At 34.0% G+C, this 26,085-nt stretch overlaps 1 protein-coding gene across 2 annotated transcripts in view; it reads left to right on the top strand.

Moving 5' to 3' along the window:
- Positions 1-26,085, top strand: part of CDH12 (cadherin 12) — a 1,137,841-nt gene that overhangs the window by 342,083 nt on the left and 769,673 nt on the right. For both annotated transcript variants that reach the window (XM_054489194.1, XM_063664679.1), the window contains exon 2: positions 14,387-14,481. The gene's annotated coding sequence lies outside the window, so the exon portion shown is untranslated. The remainder of the gene's footprint in view (positions 1-14,386; positions 14,482-26,085) is intronic.

Here is a 26,085-nt window from a genome sequence, read left to right as displayed (position 1 = left end):
ATGAGTGATGATATAAACTTCATTATATAAATGGCATTAGGGAAGTGGCAAGAAGAACTATATTGTTCAATACAACAGGCTCCGAAGAGCCATTGTAATACTTCTGCTACCTTTTTCTTGTGGAGAAACACATAAAATTATTCAGGAATGAGACATTTGACAGTAAATGATGAAGAGATGGTGCTTGGACTTTGTTGAGGACCTTCACATGTGATGTTTGAGCAAGAAACAAATACATTAATTCCTTTTGTCTACTTGTATTTGTTATCTTCATCAATAAATTACTGTAATTCAGATGAGCCCATGGATTGTGTAGTACAGATTTAATCAATTTGCTTACACAGACAGGGACCCCACAAAAGTACCTAACTTATCCTTGTACATTCTAGGGGTAACCCTATAAAAAGCTGCTGTAAGGAAGAACCAGGAAAATTAATGAAAGTAACATGAAAATGTTGCTGAGAAACATGAAGGCCCAGTTGAGGTTGGAAGCCAGGCATTTGTAATCCATTAATGTATTAATATATGAGATATTTTCTCCCCCAGAACCCAGATGCTTGATTGTTGGAAAGGAAAAAATATATATTTGCTTAGATCCTAGTAAAATGTGAATAGAGAAACAAAAGACAGGAAGGAGAGAATAGAGACAAGGAAGTAACTAATTGTTGTACTGTGGAACCATGACTAGATTAGGAAAAAATAAATAAACTTAAGCTGAAAAATTTTGTAGTCTGATGTCCTCTGCAATTTTTGGCAGCAGATGTTGATGCTTTGTTTTGAGTTGGTGTGTTAGTCAGAGTTCTCCAGAGAAACAGAACCAATAAGATATATATAGTCTCTTATTATATATAATAAATAATGTTATATATATTATTATATGTTATAATGTATTATTATACATAACTTAAAGTTCCTTTGCTGTGTCATAGTTAATGTAGAAATTAACTATATCTAATAAGATATATAATTAGTTAACTGTAATTAGATATAGTTAATTTATAGAAATTAATAGAGTATTTCTAATTATAGTTAACTAATTTCTATAAATTATATCTAATAGGATAAATATAACATGTATTATATGTATGACAGATGATATATATCTTATATCAAGATATGTATCTTATATATGATATATAACCTATATCATATGCATATCTTATATCATATATATGTATATATCTTATAACTTGTGTCTCAGTGGAACTTGCATTGTGTGGACTTGTAATATTGTATTTCTAACATTTGCCTGTGCATCAATTTTATCTTAGAATTTTTGCATTTCATCAGGACAGAAATTCTACTTTCCTATTTGATGTCTACTTTGTACTGCATAATTTGCTGAATGAATAATTGAATAATAGTGCAAATAAATCACAAAAACAACAAAAAATACGAACCTATTCTTTCATAAAATATAAAGCTATTCTTTCTTTCTTTGGCCTTTTTGTCTCTTGTCAAATAAGATGGTAGAACCAGAGAGATGATATTGTGCCTTTCAATTCAATAAATATTAATGTATGATGCTAATTATATGCACTTTTTAACACATAACTCCATAAGTAAGTAGAAATAAACAGGAGAAATATATGAACCTGAGATAGAAATGCAAAGAAACAATGTGAATTAATACATTTATATTGATATTAGAAAGTTTAAGGTTTTGAGAGCCAAAAGTAGTCAACACAGAAAGTATAGATCTTTGTTTCTAAAACACAATATTAGAATGCCTATGTCTTAGATTTTTAATGTCAGCTGTTAGAAAAAAAATACACAAAGAAAACTTCTAGCTTCAACAAGTTACCTCATACATAAACCTTAAAGCATAGATTAGCTATCAGTAATAGAGTTCAACTTTGTACATCCTGTAGTTAACTTTGTAGTTTAAAGGAAAGGTTTTAATTTTAATAGTGTGGTTTTCTTCCACATATGGAGGCTATCAATCATTTACTTTACCAAAGTTTACCTAGTTTTGCGGCTGATAATGTTCACTTAGCTTTGGAAATATTTTTTAAAATTCCCTTTGAACTTCAATATTTTCAGGTAAATATGATGTAACTTTGTTACCAGAGTGATAAACATAAAAGTGAAGAATTTAAATTCTAGAGATTTTTTAAACAACTAAATTTTATAGTGGCAGAAGGCAAAATTTCAAAAATAATATTAATTAAATAAGTATTAATAATGGAAAATACTTAAACATTATGTAGAATTTTAAAAGCCAACTCTAATTTTCAAGCATTTTAAAATAAACATTTCCAAAATGCTAAATATATCTTATTTTTAAACTGTAAAATACTTTAAAGTTATTTTATAAATAGTGGCTTAATCTTTCCTTTGCTGATCTGTGTTTAGATCTGATGGTCTGTTTTTAAAATGCATATTATATTCTCCTACTGCTATATAACCTTACTATAGCTATTTTTAAAAAAATTTTAAAAAGAAAATGTAATTCAATAATGAAAACAACATAAATTAGCTTTTTGTAATCTGATTAATGTATTGCATTGTTTTTCACATCTAAACTTCTTTCATCTGGTATTTTTTGTCCATTTATTTTTTAACACCTCTCCAATGTTTCTTATTCATTTCTGTATTAATATACTGTTTTTCTTTTTTCATTTTTTCCTAGTTGATGTAATGAATATGCCACAATTTTACTTGTAATTTTTATTTTGGAACAAGATCTCTCTCTGTCCCTTAGGCTAGAGTGTAGTGGCACCATCATGGCTCACTGCAGCCTCAACCTCCTGGGCTCAAGTCATCCTCCCACTTCAGTCTCCCTGGTAGCTGGGGCTACCAGCATGCATCACCATGCCCTGCTAATTTTTGTATTTTTTGTGGAGACAAGGTTTTGCCATGTTGCCCAGGCTGCTCTCAAACTCCTGGACACAAGCGATCCTCCCACCTCAGCCTCCTAAAATGCTGGGATTATAGGTGTGACCCACTGCACCCAGCCACTTTTATTAACATTATGTTATGTGTTTATTATTACAAATGTAGAACTTTACAACTACCAATATCAATAATTAGATTATAGCAATTAACTTCTTAATAAAAATGAAAAATAAAAACCTTACGTTTTCATAATTTTATTTTACTACTCCTTGGCTTTTCTTGATTTAATAGAGCCAATTATTTCTTCCAGAAATTATAAATGGTATTTATATTCCATTTTTAAAACCTGTAATTAGAATTATTTATACATATTTCCTGTATTTTATTATTATTTTTGTCCAATTATCTGTGTCTAAAATAGTCAGAGTTTAAGATTATGTGATATGCACTTGTTCATGTTTTCAGAATAGTGACAAATTATTTGTAATCGGAGGGCTGTACCAATTTATATTTTTGTCAGTATTATATGAATATTCAATTGTCACATTCTCAACATTGGCCATTTGTGACATTTTATCTTGCCATCTTAGTTTATGTTCATAGTATCTCATTATGTCCTTAATTTTATGACATAGTGCATTGCTTTCTTTACTAATAAGTTTGAGCATCATTAAATGGGGTTTAAGTCATGTGTATATTATTTTTTAAATAACAGTTTAATGAGTTTCAACCATTTTTATAAGGTTATTTTTTCCTAATTGTATTGTACAATTGCTTCATATGATCAGGATAATAATTATTTGTCCTATAAAGTTTTTATATGTTGTATGGAAACTTACAAGCCTGTCTTTGTATGGGCAGAATTTTTTAGTACTTACTAACATTTTCTACTCCAAGTTAATAAAAATATTTTACTATATCTTGTATCAACAGTCTTACACTTTGATCTTTCACATTTAATTTCTTAGTCTACATAGAATTGCCTTTTGTATATAGAGTGAGGTAGGGATATAAAAATGTTTAATTAGAGATCATCAAATTTCTTATTACTACATATCAAATAGTCTATGGTTCCCTGTTATTTTTCACATCAGCTTTGCTGTATATTAGGTTTTCAGTGTGAGTTTGTGTATGTGTGTGTTTCAGGGCTCTCTCTTCCATTTCTAAATAATTATAAATAATGGGAAATACTTCAGCATTATGAAGAATTAAAATTGTCAACTATGTAGAATTATATATTTATGTAGAATTTAAAATATCATATTCATTGATCAATATTTCTTTCCTATACTTCACGTCTCACTGTTTTAATTAATATACTTTGGTTTATTATTGAGCAGGACAATACCATCTCCCTTGTACTTATTTATTATTAATGTCTTAGCTATTCTAATCCTTTGTTCTTTCATGACATTCACTATCAGCTTTACAAGTTCCATGGGGAAAAATATCTGAATTCCTTTTTACCTGGAATTCTTTGAATTGGTATATATCTGATTCAATGACAGGATATGTCTTCCCACTTATTTAGTTCTTATTTAATAGTTATCAATCAAGTTTTACAATTGCATTACTAAAAGTATTATATCCTTTTCTTAAATTTATTTCTTGATACATATAATGAATATTGGTAAGATAAGTGATTTTAAAATTATACCTTTATCTCCTGTTGCAAGTCTATTAAAATACAATTATTTAAACGTTGTTCAGAAATTTTGCTAAAATCTCTTATTCATTGCATATCTTTGGTAGATGATCCTTTGAATTTTTAAAGTAAAACATAATCGCATCTCTAAATAATGGCAGGTAGGGTTCTTCCTTTCTAATATCTTTGTTATTTCTTGTTCTTCTTATCTTAGTGAACTATATCAGATATGCTTTGTGTTTTGTGATTTAAGACTCAACCTTCAAAATATCTTTGTGGTGTGAGTTGCGAGTTATTTCCTAAGGGGATGATTATGTTCGTCTGGAAGGCACTGCACACCCAATCCACTTTAAATTCAAATCCTGATGTAAGGATTAATTTTGAACCAACAAATAATGTAAATTAAATTCTCAAACTCAGATAAGAGCCTGCCAGGCAATACATCCTCAGAACAGATGTTTTTCTTTAACAAAATTCTCTAGAAGCAATAATAAAGTTTACTTGTTTTCTAATTTAGTAGACACTTTTTTTTTCTTTTTAAGTGTATAGGCTTCCTGGAATCTGGTTATTTCTGGTTTCCTCCAATCCACCTTCAACCTGTGCCAGCTTCATAGATGCTAAATGAGTCACTTTGTCTATAGCACTCTCCTCCCTGTGCTTGTCTTTCAGCTTTGCTGCACATTTTAGAACATCTCTTTTGCTTTCTTTCATATTCAGTCATTCACTTAAAAATATGTTTATGTGTTTCTGTGTATTTTTTTCAATTAATATGTTCATGTATTTTGGTGACTTTTCTAATTATCTATTTTATTTGGAATCTTCAGTGTGATTTTAAAGGTTGTGATACTGTCAATTGACCTACTTCAGGCAGACATATTTTTATCTTACTCTGTGTTTTAACAACTTATCTCTCATATTATAATTCATTTGACCCATAGTCTCTAATTTTACCATGAGAAAATTACTAATTAGTAATAATATTGCTATCATTTTATTATAAAAATAATTGTATTATACTTATATTACTTAAAAATGTATCTATTTTCTTTCAAACATTATTTTTCGTAATGTGTTGTGCATTTTTTTTTTTTTTTCTGACACGGAGTCGCACAATGTGGCCCCGGGCTGGAGTGCAGTGGCAGGATCTCAGCTCACTGCAAACTCTGCCTCCCAGGTTCAAGTAATTCTCTTACCTCAACCTCCTGAGTAGCTGGGATTACAGGTGCCCACCACCAAGCCCAGCTAATTTTTTTGTATTTTTAGTAGAGATGGGGTTTCACCATGTTGGCTAGACTGGTCTTGAACTCTTGACCTCATGATTCACCTGCCTCGGTCTCCTAAAGTGCTGGGATTACAGGCGCCCACCACCAAGCCCAACTAATTTTTTTGTATTTTTACTAGAGATGGAGTTTCACCGTGTTGGCTAGACTGGTCTCGAACTCCCGGCCTCATGATTCACCTGCCTCTGTCTCCCAAGGTTCTGGGATTACAGGCGTGAGCCACCACGCCCGGCCTGTGTTGTGCATTCTAAGTACTCTATAACATCCTTCTATATTGCAAATTTTAGCCCAGGACTCCCATGGTATTTTGAATACAGAGATAGCAAACCAAGTCTAAACTACATTGCAAAGGTCTGTATAACCTTCTTTGATATGTAGAAGATACTCAGATGCTCTAGAATCTGAAGTTAGAAAGCTGGTGAGTATGATGCTCATTTCATGTTCATTATTCAGTGAAAATTGGGAGACACCAAGGACCTGGTGAGTGCTTGCAGGAGAAAAGCTGTCAATACATTTTTTTTTTTTTTCTGAACATGTTGTCAGCTTTCCACACCTGGCTTTCTATGTTGTTGGTCTTCCTTTTCTAGTATAGTAATGCTCAGCTGTATCAGGAGAAAACTTGGCCATCTGCAGATATCCCGTTTAGTTTGTTTGTTGGTGGTGGTGGACCTCACAGTGTGGTTGCTTTTGCCTTTGAAGGAATTCTAAGTGCCGTGCGCCACAGATGCACTTCAGTTCCTCAGTCTTCTAATTTCAAGAGATATCAGTGGGATTTTACTGGGATTATTCTACCTATTTTCTTTTATAACATTGTGTTTTTTAAAGAAAATTATTACAAGGATCTTGGGATTATTATTATTATCTTTTTAGACAGAGTCTCGGTCTGTTGTCCAGGCTGAACTGCAGTGGTGGGATCTCGGCTCACTGCAACCTCCACCTCCTGGATTCAACCCTCCTGGGTTACAGGCACCTACCACCATGCCCAGCTAATTTTTTGTATTTTTAGTAGAGATGGGGTTTTGCCATGTTGTCCAGGCTAGTCTTGAACTCCGACCTCAGATGATCCACCCGACTCGGCCTCCCAAAGTGTTGGGAATACAGGTGTGAGCCACCACGCCCGGCAGGGATTATTTTTGATATTGGTGACATCTCACACATTTAGCAGCAATTTCTCTGATTCCATTCCTTACTTTCCTGCATTAGTACAGACTTTACCTCCTTTTAAAATCCTTTTCATTATGGTAGGGGCATTGGAAACAAAATGTATGTCTATGTCCAAGTTGCAGCTTCTTACAAGGAATTCTGTTACCCACTATTGATAACCACATGTCCTCAGCTGATTATTAGTCTTGGGTTTTCTTAGGTTAGCTAAAATGACCTCATGAATTGTGCTCTTGCAGACTGTACTTACTCTGAACTAGTGCCCTGGGTCTTGTTGAAGCACAACTACTACCTGATTTTTTTGACATGTCTCTCAGCTTACATTTTTCTGGTGTCATTTATTTTCATTGCTGTACTTCTTTACCACCACCCCACAGTGAAGTAGCTTAGCTAATTACAAGAGGATTTATCTTTATGCCAGAACCAGGTAGAAGAACACAAAGCAAGTGTATCTAATTCTTTAATATATCCTCTTTACTGATAAAATGAATCTCTACTCTTATCACTTTGTAAGCTAACAGCCTTCACTTAATACAGTCTTTTCTTGCCCTCGTGTTGTCTTTTAGTAAAGTTCGTGACTCAGGCTCACTGTATTTTCTAATACTTATGTATCTATAACTCATCTTAGTAATACTGACATGATTTTGTGATTGTTCCCCTTGGGTGTTAGGTATGATATTCTTAATTGTAACTATGATATAATAAAGCAAACCTTGAACTACCTTTTCTAACATCACACATGCTCAACAAACACACAAAAACCCCATATATGTAATTGAATGTGCACACACACACACACACACAATCATAGTTACAAATATTTTCCAATGAGTTATAAGACCATTTTCATGAATTCAATAGTTGAAATAATTATGTAAGCAATTAGTTATTTTTTGCTTGTCATAAATGAAATGCTTTTCAAAAATGCCAGTGTTTTTAGAAATTTGAACAAAGCTATAGTTAACATCTTATAAACACGGGCAAGACTTTGTTTAGACATGCATATAGGAGCAGAATTCCTGGGGTCCAGGTTACCTGCATTTCACTTTTAGTAGATATTCCAAATGGTTCTTCAAAGCAGTTGCGTCCATGTGGATTTCCAACCCACGATATGAGTGAGAGCTTCCATCACTCCACATCCTTGCCAATTATTGATAATTTCAGACATTATCTTTATTATCTTTTTTGCCAACTAATTCAATGAGAAATTATGTGTTATTATTGTGCTTATTTTGTATTTCTCTGATAATGGCTGTGGAATCATTTTTATATGCTTTTTAGAAGTCCTGTTTTTTTCTTTTTGTGAATATTCCATTTATAGATTTCCAAATTCAATACTTTATTGATTGTTGACATTCTTAATATAATCTTTACACTAAATTCTGTTCCATGATTGGAGATATTTTCTCGTAGTCAATGACATAGCTTTTCTTTTCTTTGCAAGTTTAGCTTTGAATGTACGATTTTAATTTTAATTCAAATTTTGTGCTTTCAATATTTGTTTAAAGAAAGCTTTTCCTATTTCATAAAAATTATGTATGTTGGCCAGGCATGGTGGCTCACGCCTGTAATCCCAGCACTTTGGGAGGCCGAGATGGGCAGATCACTTGAGGTCAGGAGTTCAAGATCAGCCTGGCCAACATGGTGAAACCCTGTCTGTACTAAAAATACAAAAATTAGCTGAGCATGGTGGTGGGTGTCTGTAATCCCAGCTACTCAGGAGGCTGAGGCAGGAGAATTGCTTAAACCCAGGAGGTGGAGGTTGCAGTGAGCTGAGACCATGCCCTTGCACTCCAGTCTAGGCGACAAGAGCAAAACTGTCTCGGAAAAAAAAAAAAAAAAAAAATATATATATATATATATATATATATATATATATATATATGTCCTTGACTTTTAAACTGTTTCTTTTTCATGCATCTGAAAGTTATTTTTTATGTATGATATGATTAAAGAAATCTGTAACCAGCCCTATGTATTTGTGGAGCCTATGTTTTTGGATTCAACCAACCAGAGATTGAACATAATTAGAAAAATAATTGTAACAATGAAAAATAATACAAATTAATATCAATATGACATAGCAATTATTATAAGTAATCTAGAGATGATTTAAAGTATACAGGAGATGTGCATAGGTTATATGCAAATAATATTCCTTTTTACATAAAGGACTTGCGCGTCCGTGGCTCTTGATACCTATGACGGTCCTGGAACCAATCCCTTGTGGCTGCCTAAGGATGACTGTACTTTGATTTTGTGCATCTGCATGGTGGATTTTTCCTATTCCACTTATTTAAAAGTCTGTTCTTTTCCCACTGATTTAAGTGAAAAGTTCCTACATATTTATATGTATCATTTAGACTCTATGCCAATAACATACTTTTTTTCCATATTTTTATAACAATTTTTTTATATCGGATAGGGTAATTTTATCTTTCCAACAAAGTCTATGAACTTCTTGGGTTTTGTTCTTTCAAACGAATATTAGGATTAGCTATAGGTGGCCCATAAGACCACTTCTAGAGCAATATATATAGAGAAAGCATTTTTGGTCAAATTTGTTTGTTACGTGTTTGACATGCTCTTCTTATAGTTTACATACCTTCCATTTTCTCTGAAGGCTTTAAATATGTATTGTGTGTCTATGACAGATTATTCTATTATTATTAGTTCTTAAGAAATAAATTTTCTCTTTATCACTCCACTGAGTTTCATTGAGGGTGTATTGTGTTCTCTCACATTTTTTTATTTTTTATTTTTTTCCTTATGATGGAATCTAGGGTCTTATGTTGTGAAAGAATCTCTTCAAGACATTTTGGTACTTGCTCTGCTGAGGTCCTACTGATTCTCCAGTGCTGTACCATGCTTTATATTACTACTCTGGGTTGCATCCACCATATTATATATTTGGGCAAATCTGGAGTTTACACACATCAGGCTCAAGCTTGCCCCTCTGCTTCTCAAGGTTAACTTCTTTCTATCTATGGCCACTCTTGAACTGCTGGTATTTGTGCAGCTTCCCGATATTGGTGGACAGAAGATTTTTGTGTTTGTTTCTTTTTCTTCTAATTCCCATTCCATGATGGGACTACTCATTCTACAAACTAGTTACATGTAAGCAGCTCATTATTAGTTCCTTCCTTCAAGCGACCCAAGATGCCTGAATTTCGTTAACAACGTTGGAAATTGAAGCCTTATGGAAGTCATTCATACCTTTATTTTTCTGTGAAAATTTCCTGGATCATCAGTTACCACTCCTCTGACTTTATTGCTAGTAGCTTGAGATTTATTTTTTCTTCCTGTCAAGGTCCCTTGAAAGTTAATGCCACCGAAAAGGTGTACTGTACCAGTAATCATACTTTATGAATGTAGTTTGCTTTTGACTTTAGAAAATATTTCCTTTAAAAACTTTTATGAGATTTGCTTAATTAAGCTCTTTCTAAAAATTATGTAGCCATAGTCTGACACTCTGGTTCTGTGGTTTTGTTCAGCTTGTCACACGTAATTGCAGGTTATCAGTCTGAAGGGAAAGAAATAGTTATTAGAGTTTCATTATTAAGCAACATCTATCCGTCTCTCTAAGCAAGTTAATTATATGCCTGTCCTAGGTTGTCTTAAACAATATTTTAAAACACCCTTTCATTGTGTGTATATATTTCTGCTGCCTTAGCCATACACACTGTCTTGTAGTGAGATAGAGTCATGAGGAAGTTGTTTTATTAGAGTAATTTTTTTTCTCTCATATGGAAAGGGATAGGAAGTAGATCTATAAGTTGGTTGTCAATGAAAATATTTGTAAAATATTTGAAGAGATTTATTCTGAGCCAAATGTGAGTGACCATGGCCTGTGACACAGCCCTCAGGAAGTCCCGAGACTATGTGCTGAAGGTGGTCGGAGAACAGCTTGGTTTTGTACATTTCAGGGAGGCATGAGACATCAATCAAATACATGTAAGAAATATATTGGTTTGGTCCAGAAAGGTGGCACAACTCAAAGCTGTGGGGCGGGAGGGGGTGGTTTCCAGGCTATAGGTAAATTTAAACATTTTCTGGTTGACAGTTAGTTGAGTTTGTCTAAAGACCTGGGATCCATAGAAAGGAAATGTTCAAGTTAAGATCAAAGATTGTGGAGACCAAGGGTCTTTTGAGGTCTTATAGTGGCTGCCCTTAGAGACAATAGATGACAATTGTTTCCTATTCAGATCTTTAAAAGGTGCTAGACTTTTAGTTAACCTCTTTAGGATTGGGAAGGCCTGGAAGAAAAATATCTACCTATGTTAATAGAAATTCTCTACAGATGCAAATTGTTTACCAGGAAGGACAGCTTTGCAGGGCCATTTCAAGATATGGCAAAGAAACATGTTTTGGGGTAAAATATTTTCATTTTCTTCCTTGTCGCCTAATGTTATGCCTGAGTCAGGTTGGAAAGTAAGTCACCATATATAGGGTTAAATAAAACCCATCTGTTGAGAATTGATGGTTTGTAGGGGATGACTCTCCAGACCCCTTAGATAGGAATTTGGGAAAGATGAAAAAATCAGAGCTTAATCCTCATGATCTATGGTAGGCTGGAAAATGACTTCCCAAAGACAGCCATGTTCTAATTCATAGAACCTTTGAATGTTAACCTATATGACAAGAAAGGGTCTTTGCAGCTGTGATTAAATAAGGATCTTAAAATGAGGAGATTATCCTGTATTAGCTGAATAGGCCCAAATTATAAACACACGCATTCTTAAAAATGAGAGGCAGAAGATTTGATTACACAGAGGAAAAGGCAATATAAAGGAGGAGAAAGAAATTTGAGGATATTAGCGTTGCATATTGAAAGGGGCCACAAGGCAAGGCACTACGGCAGTCACCAGAAGCTGGAAGAGGCGAGAAATGGATTTTCCCCTAGACCTTCTGAAGGGATGGCAGCGCCGTGACAGCTTGATTTCAGCTCAGTCTTTTATTGATTTCAGAATTCTGACCTCCAAAACTGTGAGAGGATAGGTTTCTGTTGCTTTAAGCCACTACATTTATGGTAATTACTTGTCACAGCCACAGGAAACCGATACAGATGTTATTATATTTTAACCAAAATATCTAATATAGATGAAGGGAGTGAAATGGCTTAGAATTTCTTGGAAGTTTATGTCTCACTTTAATGTTTTTTAAACGTAAAGATTTTGTTTGACAAGGAAACCTTTATTAGTTATCAGAATAACAGAATGATAAAATGAGTTGGTTTTTTTACTTTCCGAAAATAAGTTATCCCATATGGATTATTAGTCTACCTTGTTACTATCCGTATTTTCTACTAAACTTTGGTAATAAAAATGATAAACATTTATATATTCTGATTATCATTTCGTTGTAATGATTAACATGTACATTAATTATAATTATTTTATAATTTCATTCAAAATTACATTTTTCGCATAGGTATAATTGAGCTAACTCAGACTTTTTGTCTTAAAAAATGAATTATATGAAAACACGGTCATAGTAATAGGATGCCTCAATAGAAGAAAATATATTAGATCTTATAAAGCAGTATATATCTCCTCAAGTCCTTTTTATTGTTGCAATCTATGGCATTTGGTGAAAAAACCATCAGGTAGCTGTGGTTGTATGCACATGGTATTAAAAGCTACTTTTCTTTTTCAAGCATAAAGAGCTTTAGTAGAAATGAATGAAAATAAATGTCCATGGACGTTCTTAATGGTTCTTCAGAATCAGGCATCATGAACATGTCCACTTGTGTGGACGTCTTTATAAGAATCACTCTTGATATATTACTCAGAGAGGAGCATTTCATAAAGAAATGAAAAATGTGGTTTTAAAATATACCGTATTACACCCAAAATGCTGTTTATTTAATATAGATTAAGGAAGTTGAAGTTATCAGCCTGAAGTTAACAATATGAAGCTGAAGAGTTGAAGTTATCAGTATGAAATAATGTTATCTAATTATAGATACAGATTGAAGTTGTCAGTATGAAATAATGTTATCTAATTATAGATACAGATTGATAGATATAGGGACAGTTATGGATGTCTGCATATACACGTTAATATAAATACATAAATTTCCTAGCTCAGTTCACTGAGAGGGCTTAGAAGAAATGGCACCCCAGTGGCAAGGAACCATAACTAGTGGTCAGATCTTGGTTTCTCACCATTCTCTGATAAAAGGAACCAGAATCATTGAAAAAAAAGGCTGAGTCTAGGTCTGAGGCAAGAAGATTATAACATTTATAGTACGCATTTTGAAATTAACACGGACTATCTTATCATGCCAGGACTTAAGGAAGTACTCACTAAACAAACCAATATGGTATGTCAAAAAAGACATAGAGGCTAATTGAAAGAGCTCATGAAGGCCAAAGCTAAAACAATTAGACCAACAAAATAAACAGTGTAGTATTGTATTATAACATGAAATACAAAATAAATATCCATGAGATTACACTGATACATATAAATTACTGAATGAATGAATGAATGGATGAGTGAATACACAAACAAGGAAACAAACAAATGGGGAGAATAGGTAAATTTCTCTCATAAAATTTCAAATAATTTGTGTCATTTTCCCCTCTAGCAGATGGAGCTTAACTCTCTATCCCTTGACTGTGGGCTGCTTTTAGTGACTTGCTTTTAAACAGTACAGTATGGAAAGGAGGAACAAAAGGAACTTTATAGTACCAAACTGTGGCAAACAGTACCCCAGTCAGCTGATCAAAATCTGTGTAAACAGAAATAAGTACCCCAGTCAGCTGATCAAGATCTGCATCAACAGCAATAAGGACCCCAGTCAGCTGACCAAGATCTGTCTCAACAGTAATAAGTACTCCAGTCAGCTGATCAAGATCTGTGTCAACAGTAATAAGTCATGCTGATGACACACATACCCTTGATATGAAGTGATAAAAATGATACTTTATGGTCTTCCTCCCAAAAAACCATAACCCCAGTCTAATCATGAGAAATATATCGCCAAATTCCAACCGAAGGACATTTTATAAATGTCTGACCATTGCTTTTCAAAACGTTCAAGGTCATCAAAAACAAGGAAAGTCTAAGAAACTATCACTGCCGTGAGGAGGCCAAGGGGACATGACAAGGCAATGTGATATCCTGGAATAGAAAAATGACATTAGGAGAAAAACTAGTGAACTCAGAATAATGTATCAATATTGGTTCATTTGGATCCATCTATCACAATGTATCACTATCTATCACAGTGTATCAAAAGCAGCATTGTAAGTACATTGTACATATATCAAAAGTACATTGACAAATGCACTTATAATTATAACATAAGATATTAGCAATTGTGATAATCAGATGTGAGGTATACAGGAACTCTATACCATCTTTGCAACTTTTAAGAAAATGTAAAAATATTCTAAAATAAATGTTTATTAGAAAAGATAGTTAACATTCTGACTGTATATGTTTGTCTTTCCAGCTTTGTTAGCTAACAGCTTGGCTCTTTCGGGGAATATAGACAAGCTGGAACCCAGGAGCAGTTGGGAGTTTTAAAGAATGCCAGCCTTCTTAAAGGTAGGTAAAAAAAATCTTATCAAGATATATGCTTTTACCTTCTTAATTAATACCTGAAAACACAAATCCTATTTAAAACTTCTTTACTTAAAAAAATTTTATTAAAAATCAAAATATTCAAATATTTATGTATTTACAGGGAGCTGACATAAACACAACAAAATCATGAAACTTGAAGTAACCAGTTATTTCTACATTTTTTAGAATATAGGATTCTTTATTTTATAATTCTTTATTTTTTAGCTTCTTTGTTGTATTTTTCCTCACAGTTTCAATTTACATGCAGATTTGAGAGGATCCAATGGCTATGTGCCTCCTGAAAACAGAAAGTGATTTCCACCTTTTATATTCTATTTTTATGACACTTTGCCTAGTCCCTCATAATTATCGGGTATTATGTTTGTTAAATTGGATATGTCTCATTTCAAAGGCAAACCTCTGTTGAAACTCTCACATAGGAAACAGAGGTAAAGTCATAAATTTTCTCATCTTTACGAATACTGATATGGCACAATCTGGTTCAATTGTTTCTTGCACTGGCAATTGTAATCTGCTTTTCCTTTGCTGATGGTAGGAATCTAAACACTGAGATTTAGACAGTTACAGTTCACCTTCACAGACATAGTAATTAAAGTGCTGCTTTGACACTCCCCACTTGGTAATGGGAGAATCTGCTCTTACTTAGGCTGTAGTCAAAACAAGCTTGATATTCTCAGTTCTAATCAGTGATCAGTTGAGATTAACCACTGATATAACAACTCAGAAAGACAAGGTTGAAGAGATAAGGCAGATGTGTAATTAAACTAATGTGGCTTTGTGAATCTTCCTGTGATGTTTGTTCAAACTCTCTGTGCATGCCCATATTTCTGAAATAGAAAGATGAAGACTTTTCTTTTTCTTTCTCATGATCCTTTTATGAGATTAACTTATTCAGTAAAGGTTAGGCTTTAGTGTAGTTTTAAAACATTAACAATTAATTTCAACTATCAGATTTGAGGAAAAAAACTTTAGATTAAAAATGTAAGATTGTAAGATTGAAATAGAATGAACCATTTAATATCTCAACTATTAATAATTCCTCTTCCCTATGGTCATCTCTTTTATCTATCAATTTGTTCTCATCAATATTCAAAATTTCTATGTAGAAAATTGCTTACCTTTTCTTTGTGAAATTTTTGCATTTTTTGTAGAAAATTTTAATTAATTTCTAAATCTCTAATCTTGGATAATTTTGGTTTGGGGTTTCAATCCAGATCTTTTATTTATAGAATTAGAGAAGTGAACACTTTGAATTTAATTCCTATAAAAGGCAACTCCATATTCTTAAATATCCATGATTATATCAACCTCAGTATTATCTGTGATACCAATATGAATAATGAAAAATTAATACTAAGCCATTCCAATGATAAATGCAGCACTTTCTCTCCTTTTCTTTAAAGCATAACAGAGCATTAAAACATCCAAAGGCACAGATAAATGAGAAGAGACTCATACCCTTCCCAAATGTCCTTTGGTTCACTCTGTGCTATAAACAACGATAAGAAGCAATAAAAATAGTTTGATATTTGTTTAACATACAACTACTTTAAAGATAATAACTTGAGAAAGGGTTAATTTAAAGAAATTGGCATGTTCATTTGTTTTTAATTAGAGTTGAATTCATATTGATGCAGAAGGCATTTGAGGAGAATGGCTTGAAATTATTTTCTTTGTAATGTGAGGATTTTCATAAATGCTACATAAGCAAATAGAGCTGAGAATAATCTCAGTGGAATGCTATAACAAAATAGAGAGTGATAATCAAGAACAATGAATATATAGATTTCAAGTCATACTAACTGATTATTAACATTTCTTTATTAAGAAATAAATTTTTCTTTTATCAATTTAACTTTGAATAGAGTAATGCTCTGGAGCCTGTTTATGATGTTACCATCCCCTTTTATAATTTTCTTTTTCAACAGTCACATAGAGTAGTGTATTATTTCTTTAATATTTTGCAAAACTTACTCTCATTCTATTCATTTCTCACTGATATTCATGTTTACTTAAGTAATTATATGAATTTATTATAAATCATGCAAAAAAGTAAAGGGAAAGAGAAAGGAAATAAATCTTTCTTCTTTCATATGGTTAGATGAGCATTCTTTGATCATTTATAGAATACTTTCTTGTTCCAATATGAAAAATATGGTTGAAGCTGGCATTTTTTTTCTTCCTGTAGTAGTTGGAAAGAGTAGGGAAAATGCAGCCAAAGGACATTTGAACTAGACTATAAAGAGAAATAGATAAAAATATGTAAAGAAGAGGATATAGATGTATAAAAGGCACAAAGATATATGATATCATTTCATATGTGGTGAATTTAAAGCCATTTGAGGAGTTAGAGAATGAAATGTGTGTCAAATATGGGAATAGCTGGCAGATAAATCCAGAAGAATAGGCTTAGATGATGAAGAAACTTTAATGAAATGAAAAATATGTCTGGGATTGGGGCTTTATCTTTTATAGGATGTGGAGCTGTGTTTTGTTGTTTTAGTTGGTTTGCTTTTGACTGTAGAAGAATAACCTGATGTGGGGATTTTGTGTGTGTGTGTGTCTGTGTGTGTGTGTGTGTGTGTGTGTGTGTAAAGAAGATGACTGCTGGCAATAGACTGAGAGATTATATATATCAGATCTTTTGGGAGCACCAATTCAATTCTATTTCCATCTATCCTGTATAATTTCTTAGGAAATTAAATAACTATTCAAAAATAATTTATTTCAAGATATGTTTAAATAGTTTAGGATTTTAACTAATGTATTAGTGTGTTCTCACGCTGCTAATAAAAACGTACCTGAGACTGGGTAATTTATAAAGAAAAAGAGATTTAATGGACTCACAGTTCCACATGGCTGGGGAGGCTGCACCATCATAGTGGAAGGCAAAGGAGGAGCAAAGGCACATCTTACATGGCAGCAGGCAAGAGAGTATATTCAGGGGAATGTCCCTTTATAAAACCACCAGATCTCATGAGACTTATTCATTGTCATAAGAACAGCATGGGAAAGACCCACCCCATGATTCAATTACCTCCCAATGGGTCCCTCCTATAACATGTGGGAGTTATGGGAACTACAACTCAAGATGAAATTTGGATGGGGACGCAAGCCAAACTGTATCAACTAAGTAGAATACTTCAAGATTCCACTAATCCTTTATTTTATGAAGATGAGGATGCAAAGAGTGTCGACAAATGGAAAGTTTTGGAAGTGAGCTTTTCACTGACACAGAGGCAAACAAATTTAGGATCTATCTTTAAAAAAGCAAGTCTTTAGGGCATTGGTATGAATATCAGGTCCTGACACTCAGAAAACATTGCCTTTCGGCAGTGATGAGGTGAAACAGAAACTGATGGAAACACGGAGAGAACAGCAGATCTGCTCAGCCAGGAGTGGATTTGAGTATTTCTTTAGTCTTTGCTGTGTCCTGCTGAGTTGACAATAGGGTTCAAAAAATGAATTGCAGAGCCATCTGTTTTTTTTTTTTTAAATATACTTTGTAAGGCATAACTAACAATCATTTGGTAAATTTTGTTCATGTGATTTTCCCTGACAGGTTATTGTTAGAGTTGCAATTAGCACATCTGAAGAAGATAAATGCAGGGATATTTCTAATTTTGGTAATTGTCAAAGGTTAATAATTTGAGACATGCCTGTTAGGATTTCACAATGGATTTGTCACTGGGAATTATGATTCATCATCTACACAGAATAACAAGGAGAGAAAAGAAAGGAAAAATACAGAAGCAATTGATTATTCTAACATAGACTCTATCAGACTTTTAATTCAGATGGAAGAGTTATTCCAATTACTCATGATTGCTTCAAGCCTTCAGATTATTAAAACAGGTTTACTACAAGTGAGACCAGCAGAAAAGAGTACATTAAAAAAGATATCCCAATCTTCCATGAATTATCCTTTATGTAATTTTCTATTTCTTTGCTTTGTGTTTAATTTAAATAGTCATAGATCAGATCACAAGATGCTCTTAAAATCATTCACACTCAAGAGACACAAAGGTCATTTACATGCATTTTATTCCATGGTGCATATTTTCAGTTAATCTTAAAGGTCACTTTCCTTCTGTGATTCTAAATATTCAATGCCTTAAATAAAGATGAAAGATATGAATAAATAGGGGATCTTTTTTTTCTTTCTGCCTTTAAAGCTACCTTGTTATATTTCATGCTGCTTTGATTTTTTATGATAGGTCACAATCCAGGTTATTGTGCTTTCATTCAAATTAGCTTAAAATGCCCTTAGTACAGAAGGAAGAAAATACATACATGTTCTTTGTCCTAATCAGAAAAAAAAAATTATACTGCAGGAGTGATGAAGAGAATTCTTGGTTATGGTCTGTGGGACAACAATCCATAATTTAGTTTGCAGATGTCTGTGTAATTTAAGCAGCAGGCAGAACAACCACACAGTTGTAGCTGCTCTGGGGAAAAGATACCAAGAGGCTCATAAATCATGGTAAGGATTAAAAGCAATGAGCATTCATCTTCTTAACCTCATAAGGGAGTATGGAAAAGCCAAGTGTCAGAACATACTGAGCATGGAATCTTTGTGCAGGGATCAAAGATGTCAGAGTTTTTAAGGCCTCTCTCAATTAGCATTGACCTCTTATTTGCAAGTCAACAGAACATAATTTTAAAGTTGATTAAAAAGAGGCCCTTTCCATATCAAATTAAATTGAGGAAGTGATAAGATATGTTTCTGGGCCATAGTAAAAGTGGAGTCAAATTATATGGAAATGCTAATCATTTGCTTTGATTGAAATATGTTTCTTCTGGGGCAGTCTATGAAAAATGACCTTACAGATATCCAATCCATAACAACTGTCATGTTTAACTGAACATTTATAAATGGCTAAATGGAATGAGAAAATTCTAACTTCAAATAGTCAAGGAAGGGAAATAGAGACAGCTGGCTCTCTCCTATAACATTTAGTAAATAAATGGTCTGTTACTAATTGTTTATATTTGAAAAATTATCCTAATCAAAGGTCTTTGGATTCAAATGAGTAATTCATACTCAGTGAGGCAAGTTTCATTTTGTGTTGAAGATAGAAACTTTAATCAAATTTTAAAGCTTTTGAAAAAGGCTAATCTGTTAATTTCCCCAGCATTCTTTTAAATCAGGTTCATGATATAACTAAATTTGCCAATTTTATAAGAATGCCAAGACAGTGCAGGAAATAAAAAAATCAGTTATTCAAGGACGATCATGAGCCTGTTAAGGAGACACAGATTCAGTTTCTGATTCTGCAGTTTAATATAAATATCCCCTGGCAATGATTATTTTTATGTAGTCAGTACATAATTATCTATTTTAGTTAAGGAGAACTGTAGTGTGGCTAATCCAGTGTGGCAGATAATTTTTTATATATATTTGGCATTGGAATCTATTTTTGTTCATATTTTTAAATGATTTCATCTGACTTTTGAGAAAGTCACACTGCCCTATCTTTGAAAACAGCCAGAATAACATGCCAGATACCGTAATTTGGGCTACTTCTACACTGGATATACCCTATTCTACATCCCATACTAGGGACGAATAACCATCTTTTCCATTTAGCAGGCAATAATATACTCCTTTAGTTCAAATATCTTTTTCTGCTACCACTTTTTCTTCCTGTGGAATGGGGATTAAGTATGTATTCTTTGACACAAGCTCATATAATGATTTTGAAGTATATCAACTTTGTTATATTGTATAGCGTTGCACTTCGTTTTCCTTGACCTGTTTTCTAACAAGACTATGCTGCATTCCCCAGGAACCATTCTAGAGAAGGGAGATACAGAACTTAGGAACTCAGCCAGACTTTTCTGCCATATAAACTAACACTGATTACTAAGATAAATATATGGGGAAGTGTACATTTTATTTCTGAACTAAAAGTAGAATAAATCACTTTTCTTGACTTCATAATAACCTCTGTCATTTAACCACACATTCATGGATATTTCAGAATCTACTAAAAATAGTAAAACTACCTTTTAAGAAGATCACACTGGGCTGAGCACGGTGGGTCTTGCCTATAATCCTAGCACTTTGGGAGGCCAAGGCAGGCGGATCACTTGAGGTCAGGATTTCAAAACCAGCACTGGCCAAAATGGTGAAACCCTGTCCCTACTAAAAATACAAAAACAAAAAAAAAATTAGCCGGGTATGGTAGCAGGTGCCTGTAATCCCAGGTACTTGGGAGGCTGAGGCAGGAGAATCACTTGAACCGTGGAGACAGAGGTTGCAGTGAGCCAAGATCATGCCACTGCACTCCAGTCTGGGTGACAGGGCAAGACTATGTCACAAAAAAAAAAAAAAGAAACAGAAAAAGAAAAAGAAGAGCACACTATTTGTATCTATGTCTACTTATATAAATTATATAAATTATTTTTAATAATAATTATTAAATGAAAATAGTTTGATTTAATCATTATATAATGCATGCATGTATCTAACCATCATATTGTACCCTGTAAACTTATACAATTATTATGTGTCAATTAAAAATACAACTAAGAAAGACTTAAACATTGGCAGGCTAGATTTGAGAAATAATATTATATGTCAAATGTATATTTTTGGCATTCTTAAATGCTTTTGTATTTCAAATATGTTTGTAAACAGACATATTTGGGTGACATATTCTGGGTGACAGAGAGAAAAATAAGAGTTCACTTTGCCCCTTTCATTTTTTCTCCTTAATAGTTTTATCCCTAGTTTATATAAAATATCAATGGGGGATGGATTATAGACTCATGGATTAATTTACTCAAATATAGTGTTGAAAATTGTCTCTATATTATTTTCTGTCAAGGATTCTTCTCTGGGTTGTGGATAAATTTATTAAAAAATCATTAAATGTTATTAACCATGTTGGTGTTTACATTCTAGTGAGGAGAATACAAACAAGTAATTAAATTATATAATATTTAAATTATGTATAAATAAGTTTATAGAAAATGATAAATGCTATGCAGAAAATTAGCTGGGAAGAGTGCCAGGAAGTTTCTGTGTTATACAGAGAAGGGGAAATGGTAGTTTGCAAATTCTGAAAATATGTTTCAAGAATATCTTCCTGATAAAATAACATTTGAAATGACTTGAAATAGATATGCGAGCAAAGCTTGAAAGTGTCTGAAGAAGAGCTTTCCAAATTAAATCACAAATTTCAAGTCGCCAAGGTAAGAGCTATTCAAAAACCAACAAGAAGGCCAGTGTGATGGAAACTTGGAGAGAGTGGAGAAAGATTATAGAAGAGGTTCAGCTGGGCACGGTGGCTCACACTGGCTCACGCCTGTAATCCCAGCACTTTGGGAGGCCGAGTTGGGTGGATCACTTGAGGTCAGGAGTTCGAGACCAGCCTAGCCAACATGGTGAAACCCCGTCTCTACTAAAAATACAAAAATTATCCTGGTGTGGAGGCACATGTCTGTAATTCCAGCCACTTAGGAGGCTGAGGCAAGAGAATTGCTTGAACCTCAGAGGCTGAGCTTGCAATGAGCCGAGATCACACCCCTGCATTCCGGCCTAGGTGACAGAGCCAGATTACATCTGGAAAAAAAAAAAAGAAGAGATTCGACAGGCAGTGGGGCCTTGAGGGCCCTGGAAGGACCTTGATGGTTTTATCTTTTCAGAGGACTTCTCTGGCTGATGTGTTGATCGTGCACTATAGAGGCCCAGGGGTGGAATTAGGAAGCTCCTTTTTAGGCAAGTACAACAAACTGGTGAGCAATGATACTAGGTGGGAACAGAGATACAGTGGAACAAAGGGTGAGCAAAGGAAGGAAGGTTGAGACAAGATAATTGGTGATGTATTATATATGCAGTGTGAGAAAATGAGAAAGATCCAAGGTGAATTCATGGTATCTGGCCTGAGCAATGGGAATATAGCTTTGCCATTAACTGAACAAATGAAGTCTGAGCTGCCTTTAGCCAACTAAGGAGAAATGTTGACTAGGAAATTTGATATATTCATACAAAATTCAGGATTGAATTCATCCTAGTAGATATGTTGTATCATATTGACTAAGATTTGTTTAATTAAACAAACACATCACACTTTCTATGTCAGGCATTATTCTATGATTTTAGTATGTATTATGTTGTTTAATTAATTCTTATTATGAGAATTAATTCATACAATTCTTATTATGAGAAAGGCACTATTAACATTATGTTCATTTAGCAGATGAGAAAATGATGCTAAAAGTCTAAGGTAATATTTTCCAAGATCACACAGCTGGTAAGTGGCAGAATTGTGAGTCAGACCCAGGCCCAAAGAATGATTTTACCCAACTTGACCCAGGATTTGATTACTAATGCAACAAGTTCAGACAATAATAGATATCCAAGAACTAGGCTCGGGGGCATGGGAGTGAAAAACATCAGAGGAATGAAGAAAAATAAAAAGAGCAAAAAAAGTGGTCAGTGCAGGGGGAAGACAAGAAGTGTGGTGTTCTGAAATTAAATGAAGGAAGCCTTTCAACTGGGTCAATTTCTGCTGATGAATCTTAAAAGATCAAGACTGAGCACAGACGATTGGAATCACAATGTGGATCCCATTGTTTATGTTGACAACAGCAGTGTTGATGGATTGCTGAGCAAAAATTTTGATGAGAGCTATGAAAACAAAATAAAGACAGAATTAATTTTCAAGATCAAGGCAGAAGCTTGAAAGGAATTGCTGAGAAAGATTTATTTGGAATTTTTGTGCTATTTTAAAGCAAAGACATACTTATGGTTCCTAGTTCCAAATTCACAAAAACAATTTGTCATACACATTTCAAATGACCAAGGAGAGATTATAACAAAGTGACATAGATCAAAATCCATCTACATTATGTTGCAACATTTTCCCCAGAACATGTAAACTTAGACCCCCTCCAACAAAATTCTTAATTTTTATGTCATCAAAATTAGAATTAAATGGGTGATTCACCGTGTTACTAACAAAGTAGTGTTGACTCCTTTGGGCCTTTTAGGGTTGCCTAGACAGTTTAGGTTGCAGTGCTTAGCTGTGTTGGATATGTCACCAAACTGTAGAAGTGCCAAGCACAGAATTCATGTTGAATGGCCTAGTTTCCAATTCAGCTTAGACATTTATCAGTAGTGACAAGTTACTTAACCTCTCCATTTCCCATTTCTTTCACCTACAGCATGCAATAATATAGGTCCAAGAATAGTGTGCGTCTAATAGGGTCGTTTATAAGGATTATGTGGTTCATATAAGGATTATGTGGTTCATATTTGTATATGCTATTTCCGAAAGTTAGAACAGTGCCTGGTCTATAATAAACCAGTTTAAGTGGTTTGTAAAAAAGTAAGTTCCTATTTCTGCTTTCCTCTAGAATTTTCAAGGAGTGGAATGTTCCCCCTCTTTTATGTTTTCCCGATGTCAAAATTCATGGATCCCCTTCCTCTTCAAGAAAGCTAACTCACATTGCAAATATTTAAGAGCGTCATACTCAGTTAATATTTCTTCTCATAGATATCACTGCATTCTTAGTGGTTATATGTTGTAAAGTTTATTTTTTCTTATATTTCTAAATTTGTTTTTTACGCTGTGAATTACTTCCCATTGATTGAATGAAATGTCTTAAATGAATATCTATTTCTGGCATATATGTATATGCATACATACATATATATATTTATGTGTGTGTGTGTGTGTATATATATCTTCCAACTTGTCAGACTCTTTTCATGTTTCATACACCGTAGCAAGACATCCCTCCCATATGGAAGCTGCTACTGAAACTCGACAGACATAAGGTCCTTGGATACAATAAATCATGTGTAAAGAACACATTTAGCCCCATCACCTTGTTAATTGAATTTATAACTAAAAACATTCCAATTTTCTCACTTTTAATAATATTTTTCCCAGTCATAAATAGCCTCATAACATCATCAATGTTCAAAAATTCTCAATGAACGTCTTTAAGGAATGTTTCTGTGAAGAGTGGTAGGATCCTTTAGTTTTTTGCTGCATATGATGAGGCAGATGGAGAAATTCAGTTTTTAAGCATGATATTTATTCCATTTTTTCATATTGTTTGAAATTCATTTTTCCTTTTGCCCCGAGGGATGCCTGCCATCTAAGCACATGTTTGAAACCAGATAGAAAGCATATGTCCTGTATACCCCTGGGGTCTGACAGAAGGGGTGAAATATAGGATAACTGCTTCTTCAATTGTGCAAAAAGGAGTTTTTGTTGTTATTGTTGTTTTGCAAATGGTATTTCTTCAGAAGTGTAAGATGCTGTGTTGTAGCCTTTCGACAGTTTAATTGTCGTCTCATTTTCTTTCAAAATTATATGAGTCTTCTTAACGATAGGGAATATTAAAGCTAGGCATGAAACATCCGGGGTATCACTATGCCTTAAATCGAATTCTCCAACCTCATCACAGAGCGCTCCTTGTGTTTGCTGAGCAGCATAAGGTAATTCTAGTGATAAACTTGCACTAACCTTGTGTCTCACAGGCTCTTCATGGGATGGTCTTTGTTTTTCCAGCTTTTATTAGAGCCACTGCCTCACCTGGTAGAGTAAGTCCTCACTTAACATCATCAATAGTTCTTGGAAACTGCAACTTTATTCAAAATGCCATCTAATGAAACCAGTTTTACCATACGCTACTTGATATAAACAAGATGTAAGTTCCTGGGGCAGATTTCTGGTCACAAGAACATCACAAAACTTCAAAATAAAGATCAAAACACTTCTTATATTAGACATTGAAATACATGTGAGTTATATATACATTTAAGAGAGATGAATAAATGTAAATAAAGTAACTATTTACCCAATCATTTCAGTTCAGGGTTGTGGATGGCAGGAGCCTGCCTGCAGCTCAGAGTGAAAGGCAGGAACCCGCCCCAGACAGGGCACTGTTCCATTGTAGGGCATACTCACACCCACATCCACACCCACTCACACCAGGACAGTTTAGACACACCGAATCACCTAATGTGCACAGCTTTGGGATGAAGGAGGAAACCAGAAGACTTGGGGGGAAATCCCACGCCAATCTGGGGAGAACACGCAAACTCTGCACAGACGGTGGCCCTGGCTGAGGTTCGACATTTTTTAGTCTCATCAATATTACTGTGAAACAATGTTGAACAAAAGGTGTTTTCTGAGGACTTAACTGTACACCATGCTAGACCATATACACTACAAAACTTTCAACTTCTCAACCACAGCCTTCCCAATTCGTGGGGGTTTCACATGATCACACTCTGCCCAGAACACCTGTCTCCTCTTATCTGATCACCTGAACACTGCCTCCCCCAACCCTGGACCATCCCACTGCCAACAGCTTGTCCACTCATCCTAGAACCTGTGTCAGATTCCTTTTGTTTCGACCATCCCGTCACATTGTTTATTGCCTGTTTAGTTATCTGTATCTAAGATTACATTGCACGCTTGCTTCCAGGTCCCATGGTCTCATCTCAGGCCCTGTGGCCTACTCTGCCCAATGGCCCATTCTCAGTTCAGTGTATTCCTGTCTCTCTGTCCTTCTTTCAAGTACCCAGCCTTTCCCCCC

This window comes from Pongo pygmaeus, chromosome 4 (assembly GCF_028885625.2).
Source record: "Pongo pygmaeus isolate AG05252 chromosome 4, NHGRI_mPonPyg2-v2.0_pri, whole genome shotgun sequence".
Classification (NCBI taxonomy): domain Eukaryota; kingdom Metazoa; phylum Chordata; class Mammalia; order Primates; family Hominidae; genus Pongo; species Pongo pygmaeus.
The sequence above is the reverse complement of the archived record's forward strand: the minus strand, read 5'-3'. Positions and strand labels throughout refer to the sequence as shown.